Here is a 23,143-nt window from a genome sequence, read left to right as displayed (position 1 = left end):
CCAAATAGCCTGTTTCTCTATCTTATGTTCTGTTATCCTAGCTCCTGTTTCAATTTCTTTAGACAATAGACAATAGGTGCAGGAGTAGGCCATTTGGCCCTTCAAGCCAGTACCATCATTCATTATGATCATGGCTGAACTTCCACAATCAGTATCCTGTTCCTGCCTTATCCCCATTACCCTTGATTCCATTATCTCTTTGGATGAATTTGTTTCTTCTGACTTCCATCTCAAGCAGGCATTTTTTTTTTGGCTGAGCTTCTTCTGGTAACTTATCCTATTTAGTCCGGAGTGTTCTAAGTACTGAGTCTTCCAAGCACTGGCAATCACGGTTGGATTGCCTTTCTGCACTTCTTTACTTACCCTGCTCCAGAACTCTGCATTTCTGTCTACTCAGGCCTCTTCAGAAAGAAACAGAGCATATCTGTTTAATGAGCTTTACAGCACAATACATGGTCAGTGCTGGAGAGAAAAAAAGTCTCTTTTTACAGCAGAAACTGCTCTAATCTGGGGTTTAAATGTCCAAAGCCTTTTTGACAAGCAGAATAAGTCTATGAGGAGGTAGGGTAGCAGGTGGGTGGGTGAGGTGTGGGGTGACCAGGGAAGGGGTTTGGGTGCCATGCAGGTAAGAGGTTGGTAACTAGGTGAGTGTTGGAGTAGGTGGCAGATGATTAAGTGAGGAAGGAGAGCATCGGATGGATGAGGAAGTACAGATAGCAGGTGGGTGTGAGAGTGAAGTGATCAGATGTTGGGTGAGTCAGATTGTGGCTGGAAAGAGCTGGTTGTTCAGGATGGGCATGGAATGGGGAAATTCTGTTGGTCTTTTGGGATGAGTCAGTTGGTCGGAAGCAGTTGTGCATTTTGGTAGGTGTAAGGCATCACTTTGAGTGATCAGGGTGTGAATATGAGTGACTGGGGGTTCCATCTTATAATTACCAAGAAGTTAGAGTAGTTTTAATTCCTCTAACTGATCCTGGATAACTATTAAAGTAAATACATCAGAACACTCCAAAGCTTCTGACTTAACTCAGAGCTTGAGATATTTGGGAATGCTGTGTGCTGGATGCTGGATAATTGCCCATCAGATATGTAAACTTCCTGAGCAATTACAACATAGAGAGTGCAATAGGACTTCCGAGGGATCCCAGAGAACATCCATCATGTACGCCTGGTTCAGGACTATTGGGTGACTGGAAGATCTGGGTCCAGAAGTTCGACTGTTCTGAGCATCAATGGTTTGCTGTTGAACTTAGACAACTTTCATGATATGTTAGATTGTTACATGAAGATCATTGCAGATCCAAGTATGGTTGACCTGGTAATTTATGCTGCTCATTGTACTCACTTAACATATCCCAGTACGCTGGTTTGGAAATGAGTTTCTTTCACATTCAATTTGGCAGCAAATTTTCCGGAAAGTTGTTCAAGCAGACCAAAGCAGGAAACACTCCTTCCACAAATATTGAAAGCTTCATAATCCTTTGAGCCTCAAGTGTTCTTTACTTTCTCCTTCCCCATCTTTCACTGTTCGGATTGTCAAATTTTCCAATTTTTTTTTCAGTGTCATCTCTTCTTTTACCAATTGTAGTCTTTAACTGTCAGGCAAATTTGAATTAGTTTTGTGCTGGTTAAGTAGCTTAACTCATGAAAGCTGGAAATGTTTTTTCTGTTTGTCGTCTATCCTGTCTTCACTTTGTGTGAATTTTGTTAATACATTGTAAGGTCATCACAATGATAATTTTATGAGAAACATGTATATTAGAGTTCTTTTAAATGCTATTTGTCATTTGCTGATGTTGTTCTTTGTTTTCTTTATCTGTTGGCACTTTATCCTCATCGCTTATATTTTCAAAGAAGCTGTCTATGAAGAAATCATCACTTCTTCTGGTGAAGAAATCAGCATTTCCTTTTTTCTGCAAGTTCAGTTGTACATTTGTAAATATTGAAGGTGTTTTCCTGTGATCACAGAGAATATCAGAGTTGCATTGGGGCATAATCAAGCACTGAATGAGTTAATGTTACATACTGCATCAATGCGCAGTGCTCTGCAGATCTAGTCCTTTTTTTCTTACCACGTCTAAATGAATCCAAAGTCACCCTAAAGAGAAAGGTGTCAGCTGACTGATGTTGACAGAGCTATCCATGGCGTTTGCAGTTGAAAGATACAAGGTCATCTGGAATTGATTGAGGATTTCCAGTACCTCTCTGAAATTTGTTTTCACCCTGAAATGATACAGCAAAGAAATCATCACCTCTTTCTTGACTGCAATTGGAAGACTTTTCAGGGTATGTATTTTTCTGCTGCTTTATAGTCAGGCATTAGAGCATAGGTATAGTTTTAGTGTAATATTTTACAAAGAAAGATACTGGGGAGAGGGCCATATGAATAGTTTGAAGATGAATCATAGGTCAAAATGCAGCTGCTTTGAGTTGTTTTTTATTCTCTGGTATCTCATGCGTGTACACATCAGAGCACATTTTTTTCAATATATTGAGTGCATCTTAACATATGTATAAAAGATGAACACAAGGAATGCATGTACAAAACGTCAAATGCGCTTTAACATAAAAATCAACAAATACTTCAATAATAATGGTTTGAGAATAGAACAGATTGTCTACTTGAGCTCACTACCTTTGTATTTCTTCAATTGAAAGAATTATATAATGGAACATTGTGGGGATAGCAGAACCAATGGGATTAATTTTCAGTGTAATAAGTATAAAGCATGTCAGAACCAGTTCCGATGACCTTATGGAAAAGAATGGCAGTAAGTGCTCACAAAAACTGGGAAGTGTGAAACTGGTTCCAATCTCTCAGCCTACCTAATGCAAATGAAGTAATTGAAAGGAGAATGGTTTTTATTCGAGCAATGTTCTTTCTTTGTACTTCCAGCTGGAGAACCGTTGAACAAGAGCAAGGTACTGATTCAATCAGAAGTGACATTAATAGTTAGGAGATGGCAACACAAAATGCTCAGTTATGTAAGGAATTGGATGCTCCAGACTAGACTGATGGCATGTATCAGTTACATCAGATAAATATTCTTTTACGTTGTTATCGGCCATGCGAACATGATATGAACAGGACAAGGCCACATGACACTTTATACATGCTCCGCTATTTAATAAAATTCTGGTTAACCTTTGACCATAACTCCACATTTCTGTCTTATTTCTTTGAACTTTGATTTGTTTTGCATCCAAAATTTTATCAATCACAGCCTTGAGCACAATGAATATAAATTATCTGGATAACTAGAATGCCAACATATTAAGTATTTGGTAAGACATGGTGGGGAAAGATGTGTTTTATTTTTACTGAAAGATCTGACATTTTTCCTGACCACAATAAAATTGCTTGCCTAATGTTTTACAGTTTCTTCAAACAGCAATAATAAACCAGGCAGAGTGATATAGACATCACTATCTGCACAAGAATTGGCAGGTGATGTAGACATCAACATCTGCACAAAACTTGTAGCACTGATTGTCTAGCGATTCCACACAAAGTTGGCATCCAACACCATTGGCACCGTCATGAAGCTGTGGCTCCACATGACCATAGCAGCACAAACTGCAATCTATGTCAGCACGACATTGATGAGAACATCAAAGGTGTCTCATAAATTGGATGTCTTTCATCAGTATTGATCCTGGAATGACATTATCAAAAATAAAGGTATAATATGGAGGATTGATCAGAAGTACCTACGGAGCATCATGTTAGAGAGATGACTGAAGCAGGCAGGCATGCATTTTGCCTTCTGGACCCATGCACTATTAGAGTGGCAGCAGAATGGTCACCATCAGATAGAAATAGAAGATAAGGAATCCTAAGGGGAATTTTGAGGAGCAAGGCATGACTTGGTCTGGAATGAAAGAGATTGCAATTGGTTTGTGGCAAATGTTGGAGTCTTGTTGCTTGTTGTCTCACATGGGAAAGGAAGAACTTGGGTTAAAGTCTAAATAATAGTGAATGGAAAAAAAATCTGAGGGAGATCTTAATACGCAGAATGACGGAATATTTTTAACTCAATTTATAGAGAGGAGATTCTTTGCTTTGTGGAGTAAACAGATCCTTTGGCTATCTGCTGAAGTAAAATTAATAACGTGTTAAAAAATGTAACAATGTGTTTGTGGTAGAATAGCAACTTCAACAATAATGTTTATTTTAAACAGCTGCTTGTTGTTGGATATCATAGGTTGTCCTGGAGGGGAATTTATTTTATGGGGGACAAATCGTGTTTCTTTTCATTGGGTGTTTGGACTTGTTTTTGGAATAGTGTGTTTGTTATTTGTTCCAAGAACAGCTTTGACTGGGTATCATGGAGTTACCAAAACAAGCTTCGTCATCAAAGATTTCATGAAATTTAGCTACTTTTGACAAATATATTTGTGAAGTCAGGTGACAAATGCAACCTCCATCTATAAGTTTTCTGAGGGAAATAAATATGCCAGGATCATGTTTCATGTAGTTATGTTACTTTCTTCTGTACAATTAATCTGAAATCATCAAAGATTCACAAGCACAAACAAAAATTTGCAAGCACAAACTAGATCTAGCACAAATCAGGTTTCCGCAATCTTTTGCACTTGCTTGTGAATCAATACACTGAAAGTCAGCCCCATCCATTAAGTGGCTATGCCACCTATGAGATTAATCATACTGGGAGCTTCAATGTATTTTGTTCATTTGAAAACCTTCAGGGAGGCACTCAAAACTTAATTGTTTATTTTGGTAACCAGGAGACTACTGGGCACACTTTCGATGTTTTTAAAATAATTTTACTTTTCATTCAATAAGAAAATTGACTGATGTACATCACTATAACTAGCACTTGGTTTCCCGTAAGTATATTTAAAAGGAATTTTCAGTATTTTAACACTGTATTACTCAGAGGTCGTGGGTTGGCACTACAATTAAAAATGTTTATTTTTATGGTCAATCATTGTTGGCTCCAAGTTCTGATTTATCACAGGATATTTTAAAGCACAGCTTTAAAATTTGTTCTTTTAAAAACATTAGACCCTGGCTGATTTTGTGCGAAATGAGTTTGAGTTTCATTATCAAAATTAAGGTGTAATTTATACCTGCAATGACAATTACACCTAAAATAACTACACAGAGGCCAGTATCCCATTAGCAAGTTGCCCTTTATTCACACTGTAGCCAGCCAACTTGGAATCAGTTCCTGAAGTAAACTGTCTCTCTCGCTTAGACGAAGCATGCAGCTGACATTGACATTCCTGTCACCATTTCACCTTCCCTCCCACCCCCTGATCAAGGTCCAGGAATATCAGGTTTAACCTGATGCGGAGTCTTCTCCCCAGCAGAAACTCTGCTGGAGCTATCCTCCCAGTCATCCTAACCTTGTTAAAAATCTTGATTCGGATTTCCCTGGTTCTTGAACAGCCGAATAAAACCAATAGCATCCCAGAATTAGAGGGGGTTTGGAGTCATAATAATCCTTAACCAAATCTGTCAACTCTTGGAAGGTTTTACTGTCTGGTGTCTCTGGGTTTGTTAAGCCCCTAATAACCGAAAATGCTGCAGGTCCACAGGTGGTCAGGAGGATTACTTGCTGCTTTTCATCTGCCCCAATGTAAATTGCCTGGAAAAATATACCGCACTTTTTCCACATACTGGACCAGTCTTCGACAGCAGGCTCGAACGTGTCAAGCCTCCCAAATAAAGGCAAGATGCTAGAAATGCTTACCCCAACTCAAAGAGTGAATGTTCTTCAGGCACGTACTGATTTCTTCCATTGCCACCGAAATAACTGCACAGAGGCTGGCATCCCATCACCAAGTCACCCTTTACTTACTTGTACACAATACACTGGCTGTGGCCAACCAGCTCATAGTCAGTTCCCTGAAGTGAATTGTCTCTCTCACTTAGAGGAAGCACGTGGCTGGCATTGACATTTATGCTGCTATTTCAATAGCCAACATGGTATCTCACCCTGAAATGATGCCATGACTTAAAATTAATGCATTTCATTTTCTTTGTAACAGTACAAGACTACTCTCTTTCTTCTTAGGTGGTGCTCCAGCATAATGGTAGACTTGCTTCCACTTCAGATCGATGGATTCTGAAATGGCCGATAAATTCAATGCCTGATCTGCAAATTCTGCCACACGTGGGGGTTCTACGGATTGCCTACAAAGCTTCTCTATGTGTCCAATGCTTTCCCAAATGGCCTTTCTTCAGTTTCAAATAAGGGTTTCCAAAAAGTTGACAAATAGTTATTGACTTCTTCAGGGATGTCTAAAGCAATTGCACTGTCTTCTTGTTGTGACCAAATTCTGAGGGGAAAAAAAAATGTTTCGAGAATTTTGGATTAAGTATATGAACAATACATCTGATCCAGTCTTGCCAGTTTTGGAGAATTAGTATCTTGATTCGCGATAAATTGGCTTGGGACTGGAAGCTGGAATGAGGATGAATAGAACTTTCACACACTACAAATAATTCTGCTCCGCTGCACCAATACTGTTAATTTTGGTGTCATTTACATATGCAATTACAAAGAAGTTTTAAACAGCTTATTTTTAAAATGTGTGTCAAAACATAAAACAGTTTTGAACACTACAGATGAATAATCCAAGAAGCAAGATAATATTCAGGTAAAAAGATTGCTGAAGCACTCTCATTATTTCTCGATTACAAGCTTCTAGAAGCATGTTTGACTGACTTTCATGATATTGGATTTGTAGGATCTTCTCAAGGCACCACTGGTGGTATTTCTCTGGTTGTTTGAGGTGCCTATTGGAGGTTATTACAAGGCTGTCCAATTGTGAATTACCTGAATCAACACTCTGGGTGGAACCTTATAGGAGTCTGGACGGCATGGGCTCCAGTGAGAAATGCGGAGGAATCATGCAAAATATCCAGCAAAGCCAATCTTGACATCACAACCATTTCCAGGCATTCTTCATGGACACTAGTCTCAGCCACTATATACCTACGAGCCATTGCATCTGTGATGTAACAGTGCCTGCAAGCCTTAGTGGCACATATCTGACCCACAAACTGAATGTCCCTGTGTTTCAATGCTGCATCTCGGCCTGCACTGGCAACTATCACTGTAATGCTGCAGCAAGGACCCTGTGCATCAGGAACATGCCCCAGCTCATGCACTGGTCCAGGCCACATTCCCAGTGTGTTCACTTATTCTCTTAGTGCTCACTCACTTTGAGTCTACCTGTGCCCGCAGCGTCCCTGCTTTTTTTGCACCTTGCCTGAGTTCAAGATACCACGCTCACAATATTGCTGCATTGCGGTGCTAGTCACACAGACACAAAGCCAGGAAGCTTGTCGTGGTACACAACAATCTGCAATCAAGTCAAGGGAAATAGCCTCTGCTATGTGGGTCCTGGAACAGTAAGCTAAGAGCAGCCTCAGATATCAGTCCAGGGGTTTGGATATGGTCAGTCAGCCTTCGGGGCAGTCAGAGTCAGGATCCTCTCCTCATTAGGGGCGTGGAGCTGAATTCAGGTAGTCCACCATTTTTCTTCCATATTGTGGTCTGTTTTTCACCTGCAATGAGAGAGGGGTAATTCTTAAAGGAGATGAACGTGGGTGGCGCAGCTGTTACTGTTGGTGCAGATGGGAGATTTCCTGATCGAGTGAGTAGGCAGCACAGAGGGTTAGTGGTGTTGTGGTTGGCCTGGGTGACAAGAGTTACAGGCAATGGAGAGAGTAGTAGAGCATGGCTCTTGTGGAACTTGGGCCCAATAACAGAGAGTGAGATATTGAAGATAAGATGGGAGCACTTTTGTTGGTGGAGTGGGGAAAGCCATTAACCTTCTTCTTACCCTGGGCAGCTGAGACTATCCTGACCCAGGTAGCAACCTCAGAGCAGGTAGCCTGGTCTGGTTTGGTGGTCACCTCTGCTGATCTCGAAGGAAGGAGGTGGTGGAAGAGGATATCCCACTTGTGCTCCACTTTATCCACTAGGTCCTTGCCTGCAATTTCCCTCATCTGCCCCATGCAGGACAAATGTCAGACTGAACAAATATGAGACCTGGAGGAAGAACTTATATTGGGTGATTTGTGACATTGTTAAACCAGTAGAAAGAGAATTATGAGAAAGTTTGGACTGAAAATGCTGGAGATTAGAGTCGAGAGTGTGGTACTGGAAAAGCACAGTAGCTCAGGCAGCATCTGAGAAGCAAGAGAATCGACATTTTGGGTATAAGTTCTTCATCAGGAATGAGGTAAAAAGAATTATGCTTGCTATTGATTAGGATAAATATTGATATAAGGGTTTCAAGGATCAACTTATTTGCATACTTATTGGAGTAGTAGTTGGCTTAAGTCCCATGCAAATTAAATTTAGAGACTGACTTATTGATGCTTTTCAATGATAATTAAACTACACAATTTTCCAAGAGATTACTAACAGGCAAAGGAAAGAACAGTGTTTGTCTCCCTAACTAGACTCTCATTCAACATCATTGCCTTCTGACTTAATGATATTATGATAGTTTTTAAGAATGTCCAGAGCAGGATCCTTTGGAACAAAAGGTCAAACATTGCCACAGAGCATGGCACCCACGCATAGGAGAGAACAGAATTTTCTGGTTCACATCTTTCTAAGGAGGAAAAGACTCCAGTCTATTTGTTCTGACCAACAATAGTTGGTCATGTCAGCTCACGGCATTATGCGAGCTGCTGTACATGATGATGATTGCTGTCACCATTCTCCATAATTGTAAGTAAGTCCAGGGCCTTCTGGGACTAGTGTGGGAGAGGAAAACCATTTCCACAAACCGCTTATTTCAAAACATGAAGAAAGTTTTCAGCACTCTCAGGCCCTGTTCATGAAATTTACTTTTTATTCCAAGTACTGAATAACAATGTGGAAGGAACAGCTCTTAAAAACAACAGCTAACATGTCCTATCAAATATTATATGCTTTTGGACCAATACTGAGACCAAGCCAAAGGTAGTCCAGGAGAATATATAATGATGTTCTTTGGACACCCTGGTGCCTAAGCTGCCATGTTGTCCATGGTATTGTAGTTTCACTGAGTACTATAGTGATGTAAGTTTCAAGAATATCCTAATGAGTTAAGGAGAAAGGATTTTTATTTTATAATTGCTGCTTTATTACATTGATATTGCCATTGTCAAATAGGTTGGATATATAATTCTTCAAGTATATACTTTTGGATATATCTTTGACATTCACTATGACAGATTGCTGTAACTGGGAATTTCTTGCCACAGGTAATCATCTAATACACTGTAATGCACTGAATTAATGACCCCTGACACCTTCAGAACTTTGTCTTGCTTGTCATCTCATCCCTCTTGTGAAAATGATTGGGTTTTGTGCCAAAGATTTTATGGAACAGTGGAACAAATAGGAATTATCAGCTAATATGGAAAGTATGGATTTATGAGCAAAAGCTTTTAAAAAATATTCTTTGTATGACTCAAAGCCGCTTACTTTTACTCAATAATCTATCACAAACTCTCAATCTGGGTGTTCATTGTAGACCATCATTGGACCATAAAGAATTTTATTTTTATTGTTGACATGTGTCTTCTCAGACACATTGGCTTTGTTTTTTTTGACGGTTGGTTTAGTTGTCTGCTATTTTTGGTGAGAGTTGAGTCTGTTTGAGAAAGATAGGGATCTGGTTTCAGTCCAAGGGAGTTCCTTGTAATGTGCACTCACCCTTTTAGGAGGAGCCCTGAAGGCAGACATTATGGATTGCAATGACACTCCTGAAGTGGTTGCGCAATGTCAGGAAACATCCCAACTCAGTATAGCCACCTCAAGGAAAAGAGCCCCAAACTTTTGGATTTTCACTTGAGAGGTAGGAGTTCAAGCGGGACCCACTGACTCCAGAAACAGTTCAGAGCTGACCATGAGCTGCTGACTGATTGAAGTGCCTGTTCCATGGTCTCATACTTTCTCCATGTTGTAATAAAAGTAATTTGATCTTGACCACTCACACTTCATTCAATCTCCATGCTCCAGCAATATCAACCCATGCCCCTACCCACCTCAGCTGCTCACATCCTCTGTGCCATTATCTGTCCTTCTATCATGCCCATGAATCCTGTAGCCATTGCCCACTTAATCAAAATCATTCAAGCCATGATCCCCTCATCCCTTATTATGTCCCTTTATAACAATAATGCTGACTGAATACCAATGTTTGTTAACCTGTGATCCTAGTCAAAGTCAAGGCACCTCTTAGACTTTGTACCAGCTTGGAGCCAACTTATAGCAAATCATGCCTCCCCACCCCCAACCCACCACCTTTGCCCTTAAACCCTGCATGAGAACTCATCCAGTATTTCCCATGGGAAGACCTTGGGTGCTATGTTAGGGTGAAATAAAACAAAGGTCTGGGTGCCCATTACAGAATTCATTACAAAACAAGACACTAATTTTTTATAAATGTCTAATCAACACAGTTGCATCACTTCAAATACATTGTCCCTAATGAAAGAAACATGTATTCATAGCCTGACATCCAAGACAGCTAATCACTTAATAATCTCTTGAAGCTGACAATCAAACTGTGAACTTGAAAGCCCTCAATTTTGATTACTTGTGGAAGCAGTCAAATAATATTAATATTGAAATTTTAGGTCTCAGGCTTATGTCAGCAAACAGTTGTTGAAATTGCAAGCTGCTTCCTGTACTGGTTACAGAAGGCACTTTTGCAAGGTTTCAGTGTTCTGTGGCTAAAATAGTGGTTAACGGCTTTCTACAACTAAAATGGAGGTAACTTGTCTTTTTGCAAGCAAAATGGATGGTTTCCAACCTTAAACAGACTACCAAACAATTTCCATCCTTTTCCACAGCTTCATTAGCCTTAAAGCTGAATACTATTGTTCAATTACATTCCATAAACAGTTTGCACTATCCATGGCACTTCTACTAATGCCCAATTGCCTTACAGTTTGAATAAAGGATTTCCACTTGCTTTAATGGCTTCTCTCAATGAATCCTAGTTTCTACAGACTCAGTCATTTACTCCTGCCATAACTGCAGATTTCCTGCTCTTATTGGGCCTCAGTAGTCTCCTTCATTTCTTCTTCTGTCAGACCTCTGCTTAGAATTCAAAATTGGCTCATTATCATTTTAATTCTGCCTTTGAGATGTCCCCAGTGCTAAGACCTGTTTAAATTACTCCTATGGCCCTTGTTTTCCTTTACTGTGGTTGAACCTTGTGGTAGCAATGCTAAGAATACTGGCACTGTGCTGTAGTATTTCTTTTCCATTTCTAGTCTTTTTGGCTCGAGCTGTGCCTTTTGTTGTTTTTAAATAAGTTTTCCCTTGATCACCAGAGGATCTTTATTTGCGGAGTTCCTGACGTCTGTTCATTGTCTGTGGCTGAACCTCTAATTGGCACTACACCTACAGTTCATGAGTACTCGATGAAATCTGTTGCTGCCTTATGTGTTTGTTCTGCCAGCTCAGTATGGTTTCTAGCTCACACTTGCTTCTGGCCTTTCCTTACCAGGTCTGAGGTGTTTTTTAACCTTTGACTGTACTTAATGCTTTGTAGAATGTCGCCATTTTCTGTTGCAGGCTCACAGCCTGCGTCACTCTTAAAGCTGTAACTGAAATTTTCTTCCTGATTTGCTGGAATTTGTTCTCTACACCTAACTCAAATTCCAATCTGCAGGATTGTCTACTATTTATGAACATGATGTGGAGGACTGGCATGGTCAAAGTTACAAATCACACAACACCAGGTTATAGTCCAACAGGTTTATTTGGAAGCACTAGCTTTCGGAGCACTGCTCCTTCATCAGGTAGCTGTGGATCAGGACCATAAGACACAGAATTTATAGTGAAAGATTACAGTATCATGCAACTGAAATGATATATTGAATAAACCTAAATTGCTGTTCAGTCTTTAATCTTTTAGAAACCTTCAACCTATTCTAAGAGATGAAAGACTGAACAGCAATCTAGGTTTGTTCAACATATCATTTCAGTTGCATGACACTGTAATCTTTCACTATAAATTCTGTGTCTTATGGTCCTACTCCACAGCTATACGATAAAGGAACAGTGCTCCGAAAGCTAGCGCTTCCAACTTAACCTATTGGACCATAACCCAATTTATGAACATGTAATGCCTACGACAGCTAATATGTGCTTGATAACTAACTATCACTATCCTTATTTTCTGACTAGGTTTACAGAGCCCGTTTGGTCTAAAGTACTGGATAATCTCACATGACGAGGCTTTTGTCTTATACAATGATGTTTATTGAATTCAATCAATAAGCTACAAGTGACATTAGTAAGGTAGACATTGTTACTAAGATTATTGGGAGATCAAGAAGAACAGGTTTGTCTCATTTGAGTATCTAAGATGCTTTGGCTTTCCCCATGCAAGCCCTTACAACATCATCAGACTTTGTGAAGATTAATGCAATCGTCAGCATTAACCTTTTCAGAGTCATTGCCTAATATAACAGCTACTAACTTTAAATAGCCTTGATACAACGTTTGATAAACCTCACTGGGTCAGCACACTGGAAATCAAGCCCTGCTATTCTTGGAGCCATCACAATAATTAAAGATTCTAACAAGTACACAAAGTTCCCCAATTTACCTGACTTTCAGACCCAGATTGATAAAAAGTACAGGAGAAAGTGAGGACTGCATCGAGAGTGTGGTGTTGGGAAAGGACAGCAGATCAGGCAGCATCCGACGAACAGGATAATCGACGTTTCGGGCATAAGCCCTTCATCAGTGATAAAATGTACAGATCAGGTTTCTGTACTGAACAAGAATTTATTTTTGTAACAAATAATTAGACTCTAGCTACATGTAAACAGTTAAACTATCACAATATAATAGTAGTAAAGAAGGCTCTAGCCTACTTATAATCTCTCCCATACATACTAGCTGCTAGCATGCTGCTTCAATCATCTTTCTCCAGATGCTTACATTAATTGGGAAGAGACACAAAGTGGCTGGTTCACTCATTGAAAAAAGGAACTTTTTGATTGCTCAGTTAAAAGTCACTGCTTACAACAACTGTGACAGGCAAGATAAATTGATTTTCTTCAGGTTTACCGTCAGTTTTAACTACGGAGAAGAGAGAGAAACTGCTCCTGAGCTGAAGAGCTGAGCATTTCACTCTTTCTGTAACGTGTTCCCAGTTCCATGCTGCTTAGTTATCTGAGAACCCAATCGCACAGTTGTTGATAGGCAAAAAAAGGACTGTGTCATTGATAACTGGTCACTAGTCTATAGACCAATCAACTTTTTGTTCATCAGTAAAAGCAACATCTGTACCTTCAACTCCAAATCATCTGAAACCCAAACATTAATTACTAATTGTTCAAACAGTTGTTGCTGATTTTTCCCAGAGGATTCAGCTAACTTGCTTTTTAAAACTGCAGCCAGTTTTTCAAACATTGGTTCTTAAAACAGATCTTTCTCATTTCACTCCGTAGTTATTGAAAAAGACAAAATACAAATACATGGGCCTTAGACTTTAAGATTGTGTGAACATAGGAAATAGTTTCTTTCTACTTTATCAAACTTTTTAATTGTCTTAAATAATTGCTCTGAAACTATTAATATTCAGTGGAATTTGAACCTTCGATTTAGATATCCAGCCATCAGATGAGCTTAAAAACATTCATATTTAAGAATCAAAATGGGTCATTTCTGTCTGTTATTGGATTAAAGCTTTATATCGTCTAAGATTCTGTTAGAAGAACTGCCAGGAAGTTACAATGTGTTTTGCTGGAAATTTGCATTAATTTCATTTGGTATAAAATGTTCTATTTATTTACCTGTAAAATATGCCCAGAAAATCTTCTATTGTTCAGCTTAACATTATTGTGATTCAAGGTTTCTGCAAGCGCTACATAAAATTTATTATTATAATTATGTGAATATTTAAAGATAATGACTTAAAAAGAATGAAACGCTGACATAAATTTAGATCCATTTGTGTCATATTCAATTTATTTTTGAATATGTTTCAGTTGTTGAAGCAGACCAACCTATCCCCTGGTTGTCAAGCCAAGTACTTGAACACAAACACCATTTAATGACTTGAGAACAGAATTGAACTTTCACACTATCAGAGGTTGTGTATCTGTTGCAGTTATTTTATGATGAGAATTTTGCTCAGCACAACCTTTGGTAATGGTTACTCACTTAGACATTCTCTCAGCGTTACAGTAAGTCTTCAAAAAATGCCGAAGTTTGCCCAATTACTTCATGTCTAGTGTTGTGTCTTAAATAGGATTTACAATGTAGGGATTCTGATCACATAAGTGCTGACAGTTCACACAGTCTCTGTGAAATTCAAGATTTCATAGCTCTCTTCCTTTCCATTTGGACCTGAATTTTAAAAGTAGTTTCATAGTAGGTGGATAAAACGGTGGAAAATATATCAATGTAAGTTTGTTAATCTTTTGGGCTGGAGTGACAACTCTTTGTGTTTCATGCAAATTGAGTGAATGAACATGTTGGCTTCCCACCATGCCACCATATAACCAATGGAGCCATTTTTAAAAAGATATTCATTCATGGGATGTGGGTGTCACTGCACTTGAGAAGGTGATGGCATTCTTGAACGGCTGCTGTCTGTCTGGGGTTTGAGAGAGTTCCAGGATTTTGGCCCAGCAACAGTGAATGATGATGTTCCCAGGCTTTTGCAACCCTTGTCTTGCTAGATTGTAATAGTCTTGGGTTCAGAAGATGCTGTCTGAAGAGCTTTGGAGAACATCCACAGTGCATCCTGTAGATAATGCACCCTGCTGCTACTGTGTACTGGTGGTGATGGGAGTGAATGTTTGTGGATATGGTGCCAGTTAAGCATGCTGTTTTGACCTGGATCGTGTCAAGCTTCTTGAGGTTTGTTGCAGCTGCACCCATCCAGGCAAGTGGGAACATTCGATCACATACCAGATTTGTGTTTTGTAGATGGTGGATAGCTTTGGGGAAATTCAGGAGGTGAAATGTTCACTGTAAGATTCCTAGCCTCTGACCTGTTCTTGTTGTTACTGTGTTTATGTGGCCAGTCCATTCATTTTCTGGTCAATAGTAACACCCCTGGAAATAGATGGTGGGTTTCAATGATGGCAATACCAGCTACTGTCAAGGGACAGTGTTTGTATATTCTCTTTTTGGAGATGGTCATTACCTGACACTCATGTGTGCAAAGTTTACTTACCACTTGTCAGCCCAAACCTGAATATTGTTCAATTCTTGTTGCATTTGGACATGGACTACTTTAGTGGTAAATAGTAATGGATGTTATGCAATATTCATCAATCATCTCTACATGAAGTGGCTGAAAATGGTTGGGGCTTGGATACAACCCTGAGGTATCCATGAGCTGACATGACTGACCTCCAAATACCATGACCATCTTCCAATATGCCTGGTATGACTCCAACCAGCGGGGAGTTTGTTTTCTGATTTTCATAGGCTAGTTTTGCTCGGACTTCTTGATGCCACATTCAGTCAAAAATGGCCTTGATGTCACCTCACCTCTGGAACTCAGCTCTTTTGTCCATGATTGAACCAAAGTTGTAATGAGGTCAGGAGCTGAATACCTCTGGCAGAATCTGTCTGTGAGCAAACCTTTGCTAAGCAAGTGCCTGCAATGGCTCTACTGATGATCAAGAGTGGACGGTAATTGGCCAAGTTGGATTTTCCATTAATTTGTGTACAGGACATACAAGCACAACATCCTTAATTTAAACAAAAATGCCATTGTTGCATCTGTGCAGGAACAGCTTAATTAGGGGCCCAGCAAGTTCTTCTTCATTACGTTGCAAATCATTGTCAGGGCCCACCATATTTGCAGTATCCAGTGCCTCCAGTCTCCTTGACATCACACTAAGTGAATCAAATTGGCTGAAGACTTGTATCTGTGAGGCTTCGGATCTCTGGAGGGGGTCAAAATGGATCATCACTTGGTACTCCTGGCTGAAGACCTGGTTTTATGTAATGAGATCGGATTATTTACTAATCCGATAGTGAAGGAGCACTTACGTAGTGGTAACCATAGTATGATTACATTTTAGTTTGAATGACAGAGGAATGGGTTCAAGACTGCTTTTCAAAACAAAATAACGGTAAATTATGTGGACATGAAACAATAACTGAATAATTTGAATTGGCAAATTATGTTGAAATTATGTTAGGTCAATAAAAGTGCTGTTGCAGAAATGTAAGGGGACAGAATCATAGAGGTTTACAGCACAGAAACAGGGTCTTCAGGCCATTATATCTGCCCCAGTCAGAAACAGCTATTTGCTGTAATTCCATTTCCTAACATTCTGCCCATAACCTCGCGCATTTGGACATTTCACGTGTTCATCTAAATACTTCTTAAATGTTATAATGGTTCCTATCTCTGTCACCCTTTCCAGCAATGAGTTCTGGATACCCACTAGCTGAGTGAAATTATTTTTTCCTGAACCCCCTCTAACCCTCTTACCTTTTACTGTAAATATATGCCCCCGATAATTGATCAGTCTCTTATGAGGAAAATTTATGCCAATCTACCCTGTCTATGCTGCTCATAATTTTGCAGACTTCAGACTTTCTACTTGAAGAGAAACAATGCCAGCCTATCTAGTCTTTCTTCATCACTAAAGCATATCAGATAGGCATCAGGACATCCTAGTGAATTACCTCTGCAACCTCTCTGGTTCAACCAAATCCTTCCAATAGAGTGGTGATCAGAATTGCATTCCAACTGTGGCCTACCTAACATCTGATACAACTCCATTGTAACCATCGCACCCCATCCCCCCAGCTGTTCTGTTCAATGCCTCACCGAATAAAGGCAAATATCCTACATACCTTCTTAACCATCATTCATCTGTCCCATTGCCTTCAATGATTTATGTACTTTCACACCATGATCTTGCCGATCATCAGTATTACCCCGTGTCCTACCATTTATCATGTACTCCCTTGCCTTGTTAATCTTCCAAAAGACTACAAAAATATAGTGGTTAAGCGAATGATCAAAGATCTGGCAAAGGAATACAATTTTGGGAAAAATGTGAAATTGTGTACATTGGTAGGAAGAATAAAAGTTTCTAAATGGTGAGAGATTGCAGAGCTTTGAAATGCAGAGGGCACTGCGAGTCTCATGACATGAATTGTGAAAAGTAAGTATAAATGTACCCCATGTAATTAGAAAACTAATAGAACGGTATATTTTATTGCAAGTGGAAATGTGTAGAATAGTAGTCGGGTTATGCTACAGTTATACAGGGCACTGGCAAGACCACATCTTGAACATTGTGTACAGTTAAATGTCAAAGAGTCATAGAGCTGTACAGCATGGAAACAGACCCTTCGGTCCAACCTGTCCATGCCGACCAGATACCCCAAGCTGAAACTTTATTGCTGGAACAGCACAGCAGGTCAGGCAGCACCTAGGGAACAGAAGATTCGACGTTTCGGGCACATGCCCTTCTTCCTGAAGAAGGGCATGTGCCCGAAACGTCGAATCTTCTGTTCCCTAGATGCTGCCTGACCTGCTGTGCTGTTCCAGCAATAAAGTTTAAGCTTTGATCTCCAGCGTCTGCAGACCTCACTTTCTCCCCGACCAGATACCCCAACCCAATCTAGTTCCACCCGCCAGCACCCGGCCCATATCCCTCCAAACCCTTCCTATTCATATACCCATCCAAATGCCTCTTAAATGTTGCAATTGTACCAGCCTCTACCACATCCTCTGGCAGCTCATTCCATACACATACCACCCTCTATGTGAAAACGTTGCCTCTTATGTCCCTTTTATATCTTTCCCCTCTCACCCTAAACCTATGCCCTGTAGTTCTGGACTCCCCCACCCCAGGGAAAAGATTTTGTCTATTTATCCTATCTATGTCCCTCATAATTTTGTAAACCTCTATAAGGTCACCCCTCAGCATCCGACGCTCCAGGGAAAACAGCCCCAGCCTGTTCAGCCTCTCCCTGTAGCTCAGATCCTCCAACCCTGGCAACATCCTTGCAAAACTTTTCTGAACCCTTTCAAGTTTCACAACATCTTTCCAATAGGAAGGAGACCAGAATTGCACACAATATTCCAACAGTGGCCTAACCAATATCCAGTACAACTGCAACATGACATCCCAACTCATGTACTCAATACTCTGACCAATAAAGGAAAGCATATCAAACGCCTTCTTCACTATCCTATCTACCTGCGACTCCACTTTCAAGGAGCTATGAACCTGCACTCCACGGTCTCTTTGTTCAGCAACACTCCCTAGGAGCTTACCATTAAGTGTATAAGTCCTACTAAGATTTGTTTTCCCAAAATGCAGCACCTTGCATTTATCTGAATTAAACTCCATCTGCCACTTCTCTGCCCATTGGCTCGTCTGGTCCAGATCCTGTTGTAATCTGAGGTAACCCTCTTTGCTATCCATTACACTTCCAATTTTGGTGTAATCTGCAAACTTACTAACTGTACCTCTTATGCTCGCATCCAAATCATTTATGTAAATGACAAAAAGTAGAGGGCCCAGCACCGATCCTTGTGGCACTCTACTGGTCACAGGCCTCCAATCTGAAAAACAACCCTCCACCACCACCCTCTGTCTTCTACCTTTGAGCCAGTTCTGTATCCAAATGGCTAGTTCTCCCTGTATTCCATGAGATCTAACCTTGCTAATCAGTCTCCCATGGGGAATCTTGTCGAACGCCTTACTGAAGTCCATACAGATCACATCTACTACTCTGCCTTCATCAATCTTCTTTGTTACTTCTTCAAAAACCTAATCAAATTTGTGAGACATGATTTCCCACGCACAAAGCCATGTTGACTATCCCTAATCAGTCCTTGCCTTTCCAAATACATGTACATCCTATCCCTCAGGATTCCCTCCAATAACTTGCCCACCACTGAGGTCAGGCTCACCAGTCTATAGTTCCCTGGCTTGTCTTTATCGCCCTTGTTAAACAGTGGCACCATGTTTGCCAACTTCCAGTCTTCCAGCACCTCACCTGTGAATATCAATGACACAAGTATCTCAGCAAGAGGCCCAGCAATCACTTCTCTATCTTCTCACAGAGTTCTCGGGTACACCTGATCAGGTCCTGGGGATTTATCCACCTTTAACCGTTTCAAGACATCCAGCACTTCCTCCTCTGTAATCTGGACATTTTGCAAGATGTCACTATCTATTTCCCTACAGTCTAGATCTTCCATATCATTTTCCACAGTAAATACTGATGCAAAATATTGTCAGGAAGCAATTGGAAGCAATTCAAGCAAGATTTGCTAGGCTAAGAACCTGAAATGAGTAGAATGATTTGTGAGGAAACATTGGACAGACAAGGCTTACATCCAATGAGGCAAAGTATTTATGAGGCAACTTGTTGAAATTATATTTATTTGATTTAAGACTTATTGTTACATGAACTCATGTACAGAAAGACAGGAGTACAGTGAAAAGTGTACAATGTTGCCACACACCACCATCTTAGGTATGAAGGCATCTACGTACAAAACTTGGGTAAAAGTAGCAAAACAGAAAACAAAGTTAAAAGTAAAGCATTACAGTTGTCCTTCATATAAGTAGAAAAGTAAAGAAATGAAATAAAAAGTTAACATTTCAGTCCTTTATATTACAAAGTGGAAAAGTTAAGGAATAAAGGTAAAAGTTTAACAGTCTTTCTGATGTGCTCTCCCTGCAATGGCTTGGTCTCCTCCACTGTGGCTCACTCTCTGGGAAATCCAGCTTATTATATCCTGAGGGTTTTGACATGGCAGATCAGAAAAGGATATTTCTTGTTATGGGGAATGTAGTACAAGCTGCCATAGGTTAAACATAACTGATTGTCCATTAAAAACAGCTGAGGTCGAATTATTTCTCACAGAGGGTCACAGGTCTTCCTGAAAAGGAAGAGTGTTTGAGGATACTGAAGAGTGGTGCATCAATTCTTGGTGAAGAGAGGTTAGCTGGGATGTGGATTTGAGGTTACAAACAGGTCAACCATGAAGTTACTAAGTGGTGGAGCAGGCATAAATAACCTATTCCTGCTCCGATTTCAGATTATCACATATCCGATGTGGCATTAGGTGGACTGTGCTTTGACACTTTCAGCTGTCATGAAATGTCCTATATAAATCAAAATCTTATTTTTATTTTTTCGTGAACTAGCTCACCAAAATTACCCCTTTATTCACTTATAGTTGATGCCATTTCTTGGCGAATAACTATTCATATTTACTACTCTGATAATAAAAGGAGAAGACTGTGTTCTTTGTTGACATGGAGACCACAATCTGACTTATTTTTTGTGAAAAGTCTGTTAGTCCAAGACAGAGGGAAGCAGAGTTTTTAGTCAAGCACCCAAACTTGCCCAAGTATGTCATGCACCAGAAAAACAAAGGCCAATCTATCGCCTTTTGCCCTATCCCCCTACTGACACCTTTAACCTTACCACCTTCCCCCCATCTACACCAGCACTAACAACTGTGCCAGCCACTTTTATCCCACTCTTTCCAGTAGAAATGCAACAAGAGAGAAGGTGAGCTGCCTGGTATTCATCTCCTTACCCACCAAGAGGATAAGGTCCTTGCCCTGGCTGGTGAGGACTATGATCACTGGTGCTGTTGTATTCTACATGTCCCAATAACCAAGTCGGAATCATTGTTCATTGCTGTGTTGCTCTCACATGACTGTCACTGTGAATATACTTGTGCATGCCTGAACATCTTTCCCTATTTCACAACTTGTTCTTTCTTTTGCCTCCTGCAGGCATCAGTGGGATCTGCACAGTTTACGCTGTCAAGAAGGTGTCCTCGCCAGACATCTTCTCCTCCTCCATCTCTGAGGAAGAAGCCACAGAACCCTCGGACAAAGCACCAGCAAGACAGCCTCCTGTACCCTCCAGCAGCTCAGATACTGACCAGAATTTTGGCTGGATTAGAGATGGGGGCTCATGCTGGTGAGCATATCACTGCCACATCTCTGCAGATGGTTGAATCAGAAATGCTCCAGGTCACTGACTCTTGTAGGGTTGATGGAGACTAATCATCTGCTCTACTTAATTTAAACATCCGCAGTCACTGAAAGATTACTTCACACAACTAGGTCCATTGAACTACATGCACAAGGAAATCTTTCCTACGTTACTTAGCCGATATTGTTGCACTGTAGGATTCCAACTGAAGAATCTCTGCATCAGAGCAATGTTCACATCAGAGATCCACATCATTCATCTCACAACCTGGATATATTCTCCAGTTGAATGGCACAGAGATTCCAAGTATTAGGTGCCTGAATGAAGCCCCAGACATGAGTTGCATTGAAACCTGAAGTTGAAGGACCCATCCTATATCACTCATTGGCCTCACTGGAAGGAAATGTTGCATTGCAGATTTACTGGACAGCATCACGTTATGTTCTGACCACTACCTCCAGACAGAATCCAGTACCACTGCTGAGAATCTGCGTTTCTCCTGCATCTTTGCCAGATCATGAGGACTCCTATAGCTGCACGCTCCGCAGTAAGGATGGGCTCCACATCCAGTGGAGGTCGATGCTAGTCCCATTTGGTGCATGTATTCTTTATCCATTCGTGTCACAGCCCTTAACGCAGCAGAGACAGATTCACCCTGGTTGCCAAAATAGCAATCACTTTCCAAAGTCCCATAACAGGAGCTGTTCACTCTGCACATTGGACCATGAAATGATCACACCATTGGTCGACATGCAATGCTGCCTTCCTTGGGTACAGTGGGGGTTGGGGTGATATCCTTATTATTCGAATCACACCTAAAACTTGTGACTGTACATGCACCAAAAGACTTCAGCAAGAGATTTCTGAACAAGGGAAACAGAGTGCAGCATCCCTAAAAAGGTATGCCATTGGCTTCGTTGCCAGGGGCCTCCATTTGGGTGCATGCTGTTCAAATGTTATTTATCTATACTCTGAATGCTGAATGATCACATTGCTGAGGAGCTTCTTTGTTTCTGACATTGCCCACACAGGTTCATTGGAACCACCCTCAATTGATCCTGGTGCAGATGCAGGAGTTTCTTCTACCTCAAAGCCATTAATGGTATTGATTTGTATTGCTGCATGTTCTGGTCAAGTGTCCAAAAGTGCTTGTGGCCAGGATTTTTTGACATAGTCAATCATGCAGCATTTTGTCCTGAGTAGGTGTCCATTTCAGACAAACCACATCCCCCCTACTCCATTACAGAATTAAACACCTACTCTATCCAATCTGGGTGTGGGAGCTGTCATTCTCATTTTCATTGTGCACTTGTTACTTGGATGGGGATGAAAGGAAATAGCAGTCGGGTTTCACGGAATGAGTCATAGACTCTGCCTGTTTAAGTGGCCAACCCCCAACCCAAATCTTCCTATTCATTTCTTTGTTGCCCTCTCGATCAACACCTTTGGCTTTACTCTACCTTACAATCACATCCAATTCAGTTATTAAACTGTTCATTTCTCCTCTTTAACCCTGTGCCTCAGGCATACCATGTCATCATGACAACAGTAGCACCTCCCCTGCCCCCAAAGAAGCCCATGTAGTGCAGACTCCCTCCTGCATTATCACGTTCTCTTTCATGCTCAATCTTCTTTCCCCTTCCATGTAGAATTGCCCTCAGTCATGATTGTTATCTCCTCTGCATCCCCGCATGCTACGTCTAATCCACAGAATTGACCTCTCCAGCTTCCCTATCAGAGCAATAACTCCTAATATCCCTATGTGACTTACTGTGGACAGACCTCAGGACTGACTGTCATCCCATCCTTGACTCGCTTTGAAAGACAGTCCCAAAAAATGAATGAACAGACTCCTGATTGAGCGAAAGTGAGGACTGCAGATGCTGGAGATTACAGTCGAGGGTGTGGTGCTGGAAAAGTACAGCAAGTCAGGCAGCATCCGAGGAGCAGGAGAATCAACGTTTCAGGCAAAAGCCCATCATTAGGATGCCCAATTCACTTACTGTGAGTCCACAGATTATTTGCAGGGATCCTGCAGGACTGTCCATGGCGCATACCCATGAAATTAGAGATATAGAGCACCTGAACACAAGCCTATGTTAATTCTTATTTTTTTATTAACATGTCTGTGGAAAAGTTTATTAATTTTATGTTCCTCAGGAATTTAATTTAACTTCATCATT

This window comes from Chiloscyllium plagiosum, unplaced genomic scaffold, assembly GCF_037043375.1.
Source record: "Chiloscyllium plagiosum isolate Xiang-an unplaced genomic scaffold, Cpla_swu_hap1 HiC_scaffold_21, whole genome shotgun sequence".
Lineage (NCBI taxonomy): Eukaryota > Metazoa > Chordata > Chondrichthyes > Orectolobiformes > Hemiscylliidae > Chiloscyllium > Chiloscyllium plagiosum.
The sequence above is the reverse complement of the archived record's forward strand: the minus strand, read 5'-3'. Positions refer to the sequence as shown.